The sequence below is a fragment of the Nycticebus coucang genome, chromosome 5 (genome assembly GCF_027406575.1).
Source record: "Nycticebus coucang isolate mNycCou1 chromosome 5, mNycCou1.pri, whole genome shotgun sequence".
NCBI lineage: Eukaryota > Metazoa > Chordata > Mammalia > Primates > Lorisidae > Nycticebus > Nycticebus coucang.
This window is the reverse complement of record NC_069784.1, coordinates 86,201,247-86,215,671: the sequence shown is the minus strand read 5'-3', so window position 1 is coordinate 86,215,671 and position 14,425 is coordinate 86,201,247. Positions and strand designations below refer to the sequence as shown.

Genomic DNA, 14,425 nt, shown 5'->3' with positions numbered 1-14,425 from the left:
TAAATGCAGCTCCCTCAAGGTCTATTGCCTTTTTTTTTTTTTTTTTTTTTTTTTTGAGATAGAGTGACAGAGTCTTTCTCTGTCACCCTGGATAGAGTGCCCTGGAGTCATACCTTACAGCAATCTTAAACTCTTGGGCTTGAGTGAACCTCTTCCCTCAGCCTCCCCAGTAGCTGGGACTACAGGTGGCCACCACAAGGACCAGCTAGTTTTTCTCTTTTGGGTAGAGATGGGGTCTTGCTCTGGCTCAGGCTGGTCTCCAGCTCCCGAGTTCAAGCAATCCACCTACCTCTGCCTCCCAGAGTGGGTCTATTGCTTTTTTTTTTTTTTAAAGTCATTCATTTAACTTGTTTACTCTGCCTTGCTCAGGGCCCTGCACCACATCCTCTGTTCATAGTGGGTGACACAGGAAGGCCCATGGCCAACAAGCAGAGTCTAAACAACAGTAAGAATCAGAGTGGAGCCCTTATTGAGTAGTCACAGTCTCCATCAGAAGTGGGGCTTGAGCTGGAAACAGAACTGGGTCTTTTCTAAAGCGTGTGCGTGTGTGTGTGTTGGGGATGGAAGGTGACATATACTTACTGAATTTTCAGATATGTGTTTATGTGTTGGAGTGGGGAGCATTAAACCGAGCCCTTGGTATTTTTTCTTTATTTGACCAGTTGATTTTCTAAGATCTTCTCACCCTTTTCAAGGGTTCCTGAAGTCAATTTGCACTGAAGCAGCACCTGGAGTTGCTGCAGTGCCATTTTCAATTTCACCATGTGTCCCTTGGCCAAGAACGCACTAAGTGGTCTCCAAGTTTGAAACATTCAGCAAACATGGCAAGGGTGAGCCACGAGAAATAATATCATATTATTCATGATAAATATGGCAATGCTGTATTAGCCATTGAAGCCGCTTTCTGCACTGCTGTATGGACACATGCAGTGACACAAATTGGAATAGAATGGAACCTGTCCCCTGTTGGCAGAGTCACCCCAAAGGAGTGGAGAGATCAGTAATCATCTCAGCTGGTGTAATACTGAATTGTTTCAGAACCAACTCATAACTGATGCCAAGTAAAAGCACTGTGTACCCATGAAAATATGGTATTATTGAAGAAATAAAGCACATTTGAAACCTTCAAAAAAAGATCTTCTCACCCTTTTCTTTCTCAATGTAATGGCTGGCCACGAGCAGCAGCTCCGCCTCCAGCTCCTTGAGATCACTCAACACCTGGTCATACATCACATACACCCCTTGCTGGTCCTGGGTGTGGACACAGCCTGCTCCTACTCTGTAGAAGTCATCCTGGTTCTCCACTTCCGAGAACTCCATGAATTGGACGCTTTGGACCTGGGGAAAGAAAGCCAAGCCCAGCAGTTACTGGAAAGGGTGAGCTGTGTTTTGCCAGCCCACACGGACCGAGAAGCAGGCTTCAGCTCCCACACGGCGGGCTGTCAGCACACGGCTGTAAGCATTCTGGATGCGGACAGAACGGTGTGCAGAAAACACATGTTAACAAAGAAATACCTTAACAAAGAACATTGGCAGGGAGAGATAGCTCCTGAGGTGGATAACCAGCTGACACGTTTGTTTTTCTGTTTAAATTGGTAGTAACTAGGAAAAGGCAGGCAACCCAGCCTAGTGTTGAAAGTGGTCTCTGGGGCTGGAATGGCTCCATTCCCACCCCGACTCTGCCAGGATTTTACTCTCGCCTCCATTTCCTCCTCTGGAGCGTGGAGACAGAGGAGACCTCATAGATGACAATAGCTGTGGGGTGAGTGACACTGTGCATGTGAGGCACTGGAGATTCCTAACTATTAGCTGTTAAACACATTTTTGTTTTAGTTCTGTAAGTACTCTAAACTGCATTAGCATAGTCTCATGTCTTAGCGACGGACTGGGTTGAATCGTGTCCCAAATTCATGTAACCTGTGAGTGAGGCCTTATTTGGAAACAGAAACTCAGCAAATGTAATCAAGTGAAGAGGAGGTCACACTGCGTCAGGATGGGCCCTACCTCCATGACTGGCATCCTTACATAAAGAAGGAAATTTAGAGACAGACACAAAGGGGAGATGGGCATGTGAAGAAGAGGGAGAGATTACAGCATAAGCCAAAGAATGCCCAGGGTTGCCAGCAACTACCAGAAGCTAGAAGAGGCAAGGAGGGCTCTCTCTAGAGCCTTCAGACAAAGCACGCTCTTGCCGACACCTTGACTTCGGACTTGTGGCCTTCAGAACCATGAGAGGAAAAATTTCTGTTGCTGTAAACACCCAGTTTGTGGCACTTTGTTATGGCAAACCAATACAAGTAGAACTATTTCAGTCATAATGTTATATTTCTTAGACAACTGAGGATCTGCTACTTTCTGAAAGTCAGTACTCTAATAATAATTACAAGGTCAAACTTCCTTCTCTCCTCTCCCCAAGCCTCCAAACTCCCTCCCTCCCGGGCCCAGTCTCCCCTCACTCTCAGCAGAAGCTTCTCCACTTCACCACCCTGACCCCCCTGTGCTCACGCCTCTCCTCCTCCTGCCCACAGCGGAGGGCGATGCTGCTCCCTTCTCTAAGGCCCTCGACTCCGCTTTGACTCCTCCTCCGGCCCATCTCATCTCAGCAGCTGCCTTTTCGCCTGGCACTGGAACATGAGCATGTCCCTCCATTTTAAAACCTCCTCACATCCTTCCCCAGGTTCCACTCTGCGTCTCTCCTCCCCCTCACAGGTCAGCCCCCAGGACAATATCTGTCCCCTCTGTCTCCACTTCGTCACCTCCCACTCTTCCCCCCCTTCCCACCTGGGCCCTATCCGCATCAAGCCACCAAACCACACTCGCTAAGACCAACTTTGGCCCTTGCTCTACACCCAGCAAACTTTCTTCAGCTATTTCATCTGACACAGTTCGGTGCTCTCAGTTTCCTGACTCTCCCTCTTCCCTGGGCACATGGAACTCCGCATTCTCTTGGATCTCGCCAACTTTCCAGCCATTCCTTGTCTGACATCATGAAGTGTATTTTTCTCTATCAGGTCATGAAATGATGGCCACACTCAAGCCCTAATCCTGGATCCTCATCTTTTCCTCCTCTATTCCTTCCCTAGGAGGTGGCACAGAAGTTCACAGCTGAGATTACCACCTGTAGACCGTTTGCTCCCCAACTATGTTTCCAATTCAGGCCTCATAGAGCTCGAGACTCACACACCCAAGAACCTATTTGACATCTGCCCCTGAACATCTCAAAGGCCCCTCAAATTAACGTAATCAAATAATCCAGTCTTCTCCCATTTTACTAAATCGCACCACCATGCACCCACTTCCTCTAGAATGAATCATTCCTAATATCTCCTGTGGCTCACTCTACTTGTCCAACCTATCACCAAGTCCCATCTCTGGGATCCATCCACTTCTATTTTCACCACTTAGTTCCCTACTGCAAGCTGTTATTATGTTTCCTAAGGACCGGTCTGGGAGCGTCTCAACTGGTCTAGCCTCTTAACTGTTCTATCTATGTACCCCAGGGCTGGGCGCTCCCTCTTCTCTCTCACTGCTGAACACAGGAGCTTTTAGAAACACAGTTCTGATCATGTCATCCCCTCCCCACCTTTAACTTCCTTAAAAGACTTCCCATTGCTCACAGTTTAAAGAGCAAACCAATACAAGTAGACGTGTTTCAAGCATAATGTCATTTTTCTTAGATAACTGAGGATCTGCTACTTCCTGAAAGTCAGTATTCTAATAATAACTATAATTTCAAACTTCTTTACTGTCCTCAAAGTAAACAGGGTAAAGTCAAATGTGCCTCCCTCCCTCTACCCCGGTGCTTCTCAGCTGAGGGTGATTTTGCCACCAAAGGACCTTTGGCCATGTCTAGAGATACTTTTGAGTGTTGCAATTTAGGGGAGTTGATGCTGGGGCATCTAGTGGGTAGAGGCCAAGGATGGGAGCTGCTCAGTATCCCTGAGGTGCAGGACACCGCACGAAACAAAAAATTACCAGGCCACAAAAGTCAATAACGCCAAGGGTGGTTCCATTTTACATCACTGTCTATGTAACAGACAGTGTGTATGCAATGGTCCTTGCAAACGGTCTATGCAACTTGCTGTGTCCCAGCCACTCCTGTCTTCTTTCAGTGTCCTGTGGGTGCCGTGCTCCCTCTGGCCACATGTCCTTTGTGTAGGCTGTCCCCACTCTGTGCAAAGGTCTCCCTTTTCATCTCCCAGCTGCAGCTCAATCATCACTTCCATAGAAACTTCCCCACCTGTGCCTCTTTACAGCACCAAACAGCTGCCTATCCCTCTTTCGAGGAACTTATGTCACTGCTTTACATTTATTTATGTAATTTTGACCAATATTTGTCTCACTGAATTAGAAAGTACTGTACAGTCAAAGAACACGTCTACGTTCACGGCTGTATTCCCATGGCTTAGCACGGGGCTTAACACATAGTAGGTGCTTAGAAACTATGTTAAATTTAAAAAACGATAAATCAACATATGACTATATGAATGGTTCTTGATACTTTTACACATGGGTTTCTTTGAGTCTATAATTTAGGATATATACCTGTACTTTTAACATATACCAGTCAAAACTCCTATGTTTTTCCCTCATAAATTCTAATTTTATATCACTAAGCCTAACAGAGACATTCTATATTGGGATGCTGATGCCCAGGGTGGTTCTTGAGGGAAAAAAAAAAAAAAACCCTTATTCTTTTTATATACAAAATGCATATATGCAAATGGTACATAAACAAATATATGGCATATCTCTGTGTTAACATTTCTTAGGAGGTATTAAGAAAAGAAATATAAAAAGAGTATTTGTGGGGGACGCCATCACGAAAAGAAGGTTAGGAAACATTGGCTTTGTTTTTTATATTTTGCATGTGTGTGTATTATTATGGGAAAATACATATAAAGTTGACCATATTTACACATACATTGACGTTAAGTACATTCATATTGTTGTGCAACCATCATCAACATCTGTCTCCAGAATTATTTTCATCTTCCAGAACTGAAAATCTGTACCCACTACACCTGTGGTCCCCTACTCCTAGGCTGCAGACCAGTAATGGTCCGTAGCCTGTCAGGAGCCAGACTGCACAGCAGGAGGCCAGCTGCTGTGAGCATGAGCAAGCAAAACTTCACCTGTATTTATAGAGGCTCCCGGCTGGTCAATCACCACCTGAGCTCCGCCTCCTGTCAGAGCAGTGGCAGAATTAGATTCCCACAGGAGGGGGAACCCTACTGAAACTGCGCATGTGAGGGATCTAGGTTGCAGGCTCCTCATAAGAATTTGATGCCTGGCTCAGTGCCTGTAGCTCAAGCAGCTAAGGTGCCAGCCACATACACCAGAGCTCACAGGTTCGAATCTGGCCTGGGCCTGCCAGACAACAATGACAACTGCAACCAAGAAATGGCCAGGAGTTGTGGCGGGCGCCTGTGGTCGCAGCTACTTGGGAAGCTGAGGCAAGAGAATGGCTTACACCCAGGAATTGGAGGTTGCTGTGAGCTGTGATGCCACAGCATTCTACCCAGGGCAACAGCTTAAGGCTCTGTCTCAAAAAAAAAAAAAAGAATCTGATGCCAGATGATCTGACGTGGAGCCGAAACAATGACTTAGTGCTGGGGAGTGGCTGCAAATATAGATTCTCATTAGCAGAGAGGTTTGACTGCGCGAAGACCATACTAAATCGATTGCTTGTGGACTCATATCAAAACCATATTAAAACCCTATCAGTGAGTGGGAAGTGACAATTAAGCTGCATCCGGTGGCAGGCTTTAAGTCAGACCCCGACACTTATTTTAATCCACGTGTGGGCCACCCATTACATTATCTGCACTTCCATCTGTGCCTCTTTCCTGCACTGTGCACACGTCTCAGTCACAGCTTTGGTAATCTCAGAAGCTACCTTCACAACAGTGATTAAGAAACAAACTCGGGTGGCGCCTGTGGCTCAGTCGGTAAGGCGCCGGCCCCATATACCGAGGGTGGCGGGTTCAAACCCGCCCCCGGCTGAACTGCAACCAAAAAAATAGCCGGGCGTTGTGGTGGGCGCCTGTAGTCCCAGCTACTCGGGAGGCTGAGGCAAGAGAATCGCTTAAGCCCAGGAGTTGGAGGTTGCTGTGAGCCGTGTGACGCCACGGCACTCTACCGAGGGCCATAAAAAGTGAGACTCTGTCTCTACAAAAAAAAAAAAAAAGAAACAAACTCGCTGCAGCACTTCTTTGCAAAGGAGGAAAGGACCCAATGATGACACATCAGAGACTCTAAGACTGCCAACAAAATGAGAGCTGCATTTAAGAGAAAATATCAAGAGTCCCACTTAAATTCCCACTTCCTGGCAACAGGTGATTCACATTCTCCAGCCCACTTTGTATAGTCTGTGGTGACCCGCTACCCAACGAAGCCATGAAACCTTCCAAACTGCTTTGCCACATGGAGACCAACCACCCAGCATCAATAGACAAGGCTTTGGGGGGTTTCAAAAGGAAAAACATGAATGTGAAGAACAGAAGCAGTTATGGAAGGCCGCCCCTTCCTCAGCTGTGTCTGCAGTGAGAGCATCACTCTTAGTGGCTAACCAATCACTGAAGCTGAGAAGTCTTTACTATTGGTGAAGAGTTGATCCAGCCTGCTGCTGGGGACATTTTCCATGAGCTTTTAGGGGAGGTAGCAGTTTAAAAGGTGGCACATGTTTCTCTTTCTTCTAGCTCCATAACTAGATGAATTGATGAAACAGCCGAGGATTCTGAGGCACAGTTGTTAGAGAGGATTAATGGATTAATTGCGTATGGTACGCAATTCAGGTGGATGAGTGCATCAATGTTGACAATAAGGCAACAATGCTTGCTTTTGTGTGCTATATTTTCAGGAGAATGTGCATAGGATATGTTACATCCATTTTTGTTGCCAACTATCACCACAGCTGCAGAACTAATACAAGTCAAGGCTTTGAGTGGCTACTCATCAGGAAAACCAAACTGGTCATTTTGTGTCAGTAGATCATGGACAGAATAGCCACCATGACTAGACGCCTTTCCCATTTCAATACTCAGGTTAAGGAGGTTGATTCTGAATGTGAGTCTGCGCACTGTGTTATCCATAGAGAAACACTGGCAAGCTGAAAAATGTCACCAGAACTAAACAACATTTTTCAGGATGTGATTAAAATTAATAACCACATTAAGGTACATGCCCATCTGTCTGGGCAGCTCTATGAGATGAACGCAGAGGACACAGGGCTTCTCTACGACACAAGGGAGCTTTCTACAGGCAGATCACTGGCCAGAGTTTCTGAGTTATGAGAGCTGCTCCAGAAGTTTAGAAAAAAAGTCACCACTGCCAGCACACTTCGGTGACACATAATGGGTTGCAAAACTTGCTTACTTGTGTGACGAATTCAACCTGCTCAATGAACTCAATCTGTCAATTCTGGGGAGAATGACGACTGTGTTCAAGTCAGCAGGTAAAGTGGTTGCACTCAGAGTTAAACTAGAGTCATGTGGGTGAGGAGTGGACACTGGGATTTTCTACACATTTCAAACACTAGCAGAGATTTTGAAAGAGACTGAGCCACGACCACCTTTCTCCCAGCGAGTGCGTGATCACCTGTCTCAGTTCTTTAAAGAGTCTGAGCATTATTTCCTGGCCCAAGACCCCTGAACTGGGAAGGAATGGAGCCATGACCTACTTGTGAATAAGCCAAGTGAATCACTTTGTGCTAAAAGAGGAACAATTGCTTGAGATTTCGAATGGCGGTGGCCTTAAAATTTAGTTTGAAACAACTTCAAATGTCCATCTGTTCTAGACTGAAGTCAAGATGGAATATCTTGAGATTGCCACAAAAGCACTGAAAAGCCTGCTTCCATCCCAGCAGCCTATCTTTGTGAACCAGGGTTTTCAGCAGTGACAAACCACCAAAACAAGATTATAGACATGAGCAACACCCTTTGGGTGTCACTGTTTCCTACCACCTGACATGGGACAGTCTAATTGCAGGAAAACAAGTTCAGGGCTCTCACTGATTCTGCATTATGGTGAGTTGTATAATTATTTCATTTTATATTACAATGTAATGCCAATAGAAATAAAGTGCACAATAAATGTAATGCCCTCGAATCATCTGAAAACATTCCCCTCTACCCCTACCTGCGGAAAAATGGTCTTCCATGAAACCAGTCCCTGGTGCCAAAAAGGGTGGGGACCACTTCACTAAACAATAGCTCCCCATTTTTCCCTCCATGCAGCCCCTAGAAACCACCATTCTGCTTTCCATCTCTGTGAATCTGACTACTCTGGGCGGTCATATAAATGGACCTAGGCAATATTTGTCTTTTTGTGATGGCTTATTTCATTTCGCATAATGCACTCTAGGTGGATTCATGTTGCAGCACGTGTTTCTGAGTTTCCTTCCTGTGTAGGGCTGACTTATATTCCATAGCACCTACACATCTATTTGGCCTCATCCGTGGACAGACACTTGGATTCCTTCCACCTTTGGCTACTGTGAATATAGGCACTCAAATATCTTTTGAATTCCTGACTTTAATTCTTTGGGGTACATACCTGGAAGTAGAATTGCTGGATTATATGGTAACTCTATTTTTAAATTTGAAGACCTTCTATAGCATTCTCCATAGTGGCTGCATCATTCTACATTCCCACCAACAGTGCCAATGTCTCCATATCCTCACCAACACTATTTCTTTTCTTTCTTTTTTTTTTTTTTTTTTTTTTTTTTTGAGCTAGAGTCTCAAGCTGTTGCCCTGGGTAGAGTGCCGTGGCGTCATAACTCACAGCAGCCTCCAACTCTTGGGTTTAAGCAATCCTCTTGCCTCAATTTTTCTATTTTTGCCTCACTTTTGCTCAGGTTGGTCTCAAACTCGTGAGCTCAAGCAATCCACCTGCCTCAGCCTCCCAGAGTGCTAGGATTATAGGTGTGAGCCACTGCAATCAGCCTGCACTATTATTTTCTGTTTTCTTAAATATATATGTCTGTATATTTTAAGAAAAACAATCTGATTTTCCAATTTGTTATTTATGAGTCATTTAAACTATGGCTCCCAATCTTTCATCTCACATCTATTCATTCTTATAAAAGCCTGTGCTTACAGTATCAAGTTCGACTTTTATGTGCCATTATGTCTGTTATGTTCTAGATTCTTAATCATGCAAGCAGAAAGTTAAAAGCCTTCTAATAAGTAAAAGTGTGAGCATTTCTAAATGACAACAATGGTTCATAATATTTCATCAAAAAGATATCTCATAGTGAGGCGTTCCTCTAGCAGAATGTTGTTTCATTTTGCTTTTTGTTATTCTTTAGTCATAAAAGTTTTTAATAACTAAGAGCTTCCTTTGACTAGAATTCTAAGAGTGAAATTATATTTCTTTCAAAATGATGGTTACCAGCAGAAAACAGAAAGGATGCTAAGGAAATGACACGTTGCATTCAGAAATTAAATAGTCTTAAATTTATAAATGGCCACGCTGGCTGCTATTGGTGTTCAGCACCTGTCTCATTATATAAAAGGAGCTCTCCTTTGAGGAAAGAGGGGCAATTTAATGTGTTATACTTTATCCACTTTACTGGAAAAGACCTTTCCAAATGTTCTTGTTCAGAGGAATTTTACAAGACTTTCAAGAAATAGATTGGATTCCGAAGCTGATAGAAAACAATAGGATTGTCAACTTGCCTACTCAAATGCCATCGTCTGTTTAAATGGTCATGGTTCACTCTCCCCTCCCATGCCCCAGTGTTCAGATCTCCATATAAGCATGCACGTTCCTTCTCTTTCTGCTAGACTTTGCTCTTGGCAGCACAGGAGATGCACTTCCAAGATCAGATGGCCAAATTGCTTCATGTAGGGTTATGGCCCAGTCACTATGCCGTTTCCTTATTTCCTTTTTAATTGTTCTCACAGTCATGTGGAAAAGCCCTCCTGCTAAAAGTTTTGTGGTCTAGAGAACTGATCCTTCAATATTATGGTTGGAGCAGTAGCAGAAAGGGGAAGGCAATAATTACCTGTTTGGGTATAAAATAATATGATCTTAGGAATGACTCATGTATTTTCAAGTCTGAAAATTAACTGAAGTCAAGGTAACTCCTTGCTGAATATAGTAACTGTAGGAAAGGCCATAGCCCGTCATTCTTTCTTTTCAACCTTAGCTTCTGCCATCACTTGTTAATGTGAATTTCGGGCATTTTAGTAATATAGATAATATTTTTCTGACTAGTTTACTTTTTTCTAAATCATCTTACATTAATTTAAGATAATGATAGTTCAGCCCAAAAATCCCATCAAAATTTGTTGGATGAATGACTCAATCCATGGGCTACAATCTTTTAAATTTTTTAAAAAGAAAATCCTCTGCCTGTTCTCTTAGTTTGCTAATTGTTCTGCATTTGAACAGCATGATATACTTTGCAAAACACTTTCATGTACATGGTTCATCAACCAAACATATTATATACCTACTACATGGAAGGAATAGATCCAACTCTCTACTTCTTTTGCCCTTTTGGTCCTTTTGCCACCGGAACATCTCATAAGCATCTCAAACTTTTCACATTCTGAACTGAGATAATACTGGTCTTCCTAACAAATCTGCTTCAACCATATCTCAGTTGACAACTCAAGCCTTTCAAATCCTGAGGCCAAAACTTTGGAATCAAACTTGACTTCTCTGCCTAGAACTCATGCTGGGTACTGTGGAATGAACATTTGTTAATACTAGCCCAAGACTTTCCTCAAGGGATCAAATACTCTGGGCCCAGGGAAAGGAAAGGGGCCTCCATCTTAGGAGTGTCTCTGCGTTGCGGTATTGTGGTATTTCTCTTGCTGCCAGCAGGCCTGGTGCTGGGGCTGGTGAGATCAGCACGACAGATTAGCACCTGTGCCTGCCATCCCTGCGCAGGAAAGGATCACACCAACCAGGCTGAGAAATCCTGGTAGGAATGCTTACAAGACCACACCCATGGGGTATAGCTAAACCCATGGTCCTATTAAAGACTCTGACAGTAGGCCACTTCCTTGAGCAGTTTTCTCAAGGTACACTAAAGTAATAGCAGCTGAGAGCTTTTCAGGGTGCTGTAATCCCTGTAATTTATGAGGGCACAGGAAAGTAATATTGCATTACTCCTGAGAAGTTCCTCCTACAAAGGGGCAGGATAGTATTTGTCACTTCCACCTCACCCCAGAATAAACAGGGATGGGGTGGGAGAGAGGGCTTGTTGGTAAAAGAAAAAACATATATATATAAATAAAAAATATATATATTTTAAAAATTCTGTACATGGCTGCTGTTACACTAATAGACATTATATAGACATACTTTTTTTTTTTTTTTTTTTTGGAGAGACAGAGTCTCACTTTATGGCCCTCGGTAGAGTGCCGTGGCCTCACACAGCTCACAGCAACCTCCAACTCCTGGGCTTAAGCGATTCTCTTGCCTCAGCCTCCCGAGTAGCTGGGACTACAGGCGCCCGCCACAACGCCCAGCTATTTTTTGGTTTGCAGTTCAGCCGGGGCCGGGTTTGGACCCGTCACCCTCGGTATATGGGGCCGGCGCCCTACCGACTGAGCCATAGGCGCCGCCCCATATTTTTTATATATACAGCAGTGGTATATCGATATGCTAATAGACATTATAACGTACATATGTATATATACACAGGATCCAACATATCTATATGTGCAGGATAAACACTAGCAAGAGAAAAAGGTATTTGTTTTATAGGTGTGTTTGTTTTTAACGTGGCTGAACCGTCCTCTCTAGCTCCACTGAGGGGCAAACTAGGCCTAAGGAGCTGGGATCAAGGGACGAAGGCAGCAGGGTAGAGGAATATGTAAGAGGAAGTCTGAGTGGGGAGGAGACAGGAGTTGGGAGTGCTTGTTAGGGGAGAAGATCAAAGAGGGAAGGGAAGGATAGAAAGGAAGGGCTCTAGGTGACTGGGTTGGGGAAGGAAGAAACATTTCCAAGCAGCTCGCGCTGAACTGTGCAGTATGGCAGCATCTTGATACCAGTTGCTAGTGAACATTTGAAACGCAGCTTTTCCAAGCTGAAATGTGCTGCCCATATAAAACATACATCTTATCAATGACTTCTTAGTAATGATTACGCATGGAAATACTACCCATATAAAACATGGAATCTGCCCATATAAAACATACTATCTTATAATGACTTCTTAGTAACGATTACACATGGAAATAATAGCATCTTACATACATTGGGCTAAACATATTATTAGAACTCGTATCTCATGTTTCTTTGTTCTTATTTTCTGGCCAATAGACAAATTTAAATTCTGTATGTAGCTTGCATTATATTTCCACCGGACTGTACAGCTCTGGACTGTGAGCACACGAATGGCAGTTAACTGTAAGATTTTATAACCATGGCAGGCCTAAGTCAGAAATCACACTAGCTTAGAATAAGACTTGCTGGGCTCAGCGTGGTGGCTAACACCTGTAACCTTAGCACTCTAGGAGCCCAAGGTGGTGGATCACTTGAACTCGGGAGTTCAAGACCATCCTGAACAAAAGCGAAATCCGTCATCGTGGCAGGCACCTGTTTGTTCCAGCTACTCAGGAGGCTGAGGCAAGGGAGAGCTTGGGCCCAAGAGTTTGAGTTTGCTTCGAGCTGTGATGCCACAGCACTCTACCGAGTGCAATAAAATAAGACTGTCTCAAAAGAAAAAAAGAAGAAAAAGACTTGCTATAGTAACTACATAGATTTTATTTTTCACATTTGTTAATCTAAATTTTTTGAGAAGATAAAATTCATATTAACATTATCTCCAAGAATAAATTTTCTAGAGGGTCGAGACTGAAATACTATAAGAGTGTCTAAAATAGGCCAATAAAATGTAGGCATTCTCAGCTTTATTCCCAACGAAGGGGAGTTCATATGAATTTTGTCTTATTGGGCTTTTGTTAAGAAGGGCTGAAAATTTATAGACTTTATAGAAAAACATGTTCCTGAGACATGAAGAGCACCAAGTGGCAAGTAGGTTTTCGGGGGGAGGAGAGAGAAAAGATTTTTTTATTGTTCAGCTTTTTCAAATCTCTTCTACACCTGTTTTTTTTTTTTTTTTAATTAAATCATAGCTGTGTACATGAATGCGATCATGGGGCACCATACTACATCTGTTGTTTAGTCTACTTTTTTTTTTTTTTTGCATTAGGGGCTTAGAAAGCAGGCAAGAGGTAAAGAGGAATCTCTAGTAATGCTGAGGTGGGTCTGACAAGGTCTTCTCTGAAAGGATGTGGTTCTCAGGCCAGGATAACAGAAATTGTCCCTCGTATTCTGAAAGAGCTCCCCAATATCATGGCTTCCAATCCTATTTCAGGGTACTCTCTGCCTGTGTCTTGATCTCAAGCAGGCATTGTGGGGGTTTTGTGGTTAAAAGCCATTTCCCCTTTTACTACAATTTCTTTAAAGCCATTTTCTCTTAAGAAACTCCCACCTGTTACTTTATTACATTAACTGATTCCAGGTGCTAAGAAGAGGGTGGCTTGGGAGACCCGAGGATCAAGGAAGAAAGCCGCGGCAGGATGGCTCACCAAGCGCTCAGCGGGTGTCCCGTGGACATAGTGGTGAGATTCCAGGCCAGGCGAGGTGCCCACGCCTCCTTTGGCTATATTTACCCAGGAACTCGCTTCTCTGGTAGGGACCAGGTTCCCTGAAACCAAGGTAAGGCCCGAAGCGTTGATTGTCAGGGTTCACACAGATCTGAAGTAGTTCAGAATTCCTAAGCAGATGCGCTGAAACAAAGAAAGAACAGAATCAGGAGCCTGTCTTTTGCCTTGCCCCGCCCTACGGAGAAAACTTGATGAGAGCCTTAAGGATGGCAGGTCAACCCTACTGTGGAGAAAGGAAGAAACTGCCCAGAAAGGGGCTGATTTCATGTTTAAAAAAAACCTCAAAACTAAGGGGAAAAGCTTAAAAATGCTCTGCTATTGCAATAGCAGAACAGCCCTTTTCTAGACAACCAGGCATTTCGGCTGTCAGCTGCATACCTGCAGTTCCCTGATCTGCAGGCGGCTCAGATGCAGAAAGGACAAGTAGGCCGGTCTCGTCAGGACAGGATTCCTGTCACTGGGCTTGGGGCCATCATCCAAGCCAAGCAACAGCAGCGTCATCGCATAGCTGTAACTTTAGCAGCAGAGAGATTTAATAATGCCTTTCACTTCAAGGCGGTTCAGAAATTTCACATACAAATTGAAGTCATTTTATTTAACTTAAAGGAGTTTCATGATCACTTCCCTTTAAAAATGTATGGAAGGGAAAATAATTATATGTATATAAATATAAAAAGAAATTTCTCTTAGCAATTACTCTCATTAAAAATATATTTTTCTGGTGGCACCTGTAGCTCAAGTGGCTAAGGTACCAGCCACATATACCAGAGCTGGCGAGTTTGAATCCAGCC

At 43.8% G+C, this 14,425-nt stretch overlaps 1 pseudogene; it reads right to left on the bottom strand.

Moving 5' to 3' along the window:
- LOC128585534 (uncharacterized) overlaps nucleotides 1–14,135 on the bottom strand; it is a 45,198-nt pseudogene extending 31,063 nt beyond the window's left edge.
- Between the last annotated feature and the right edge of the window lie 290 nt (nucleotides 14,136–14,425).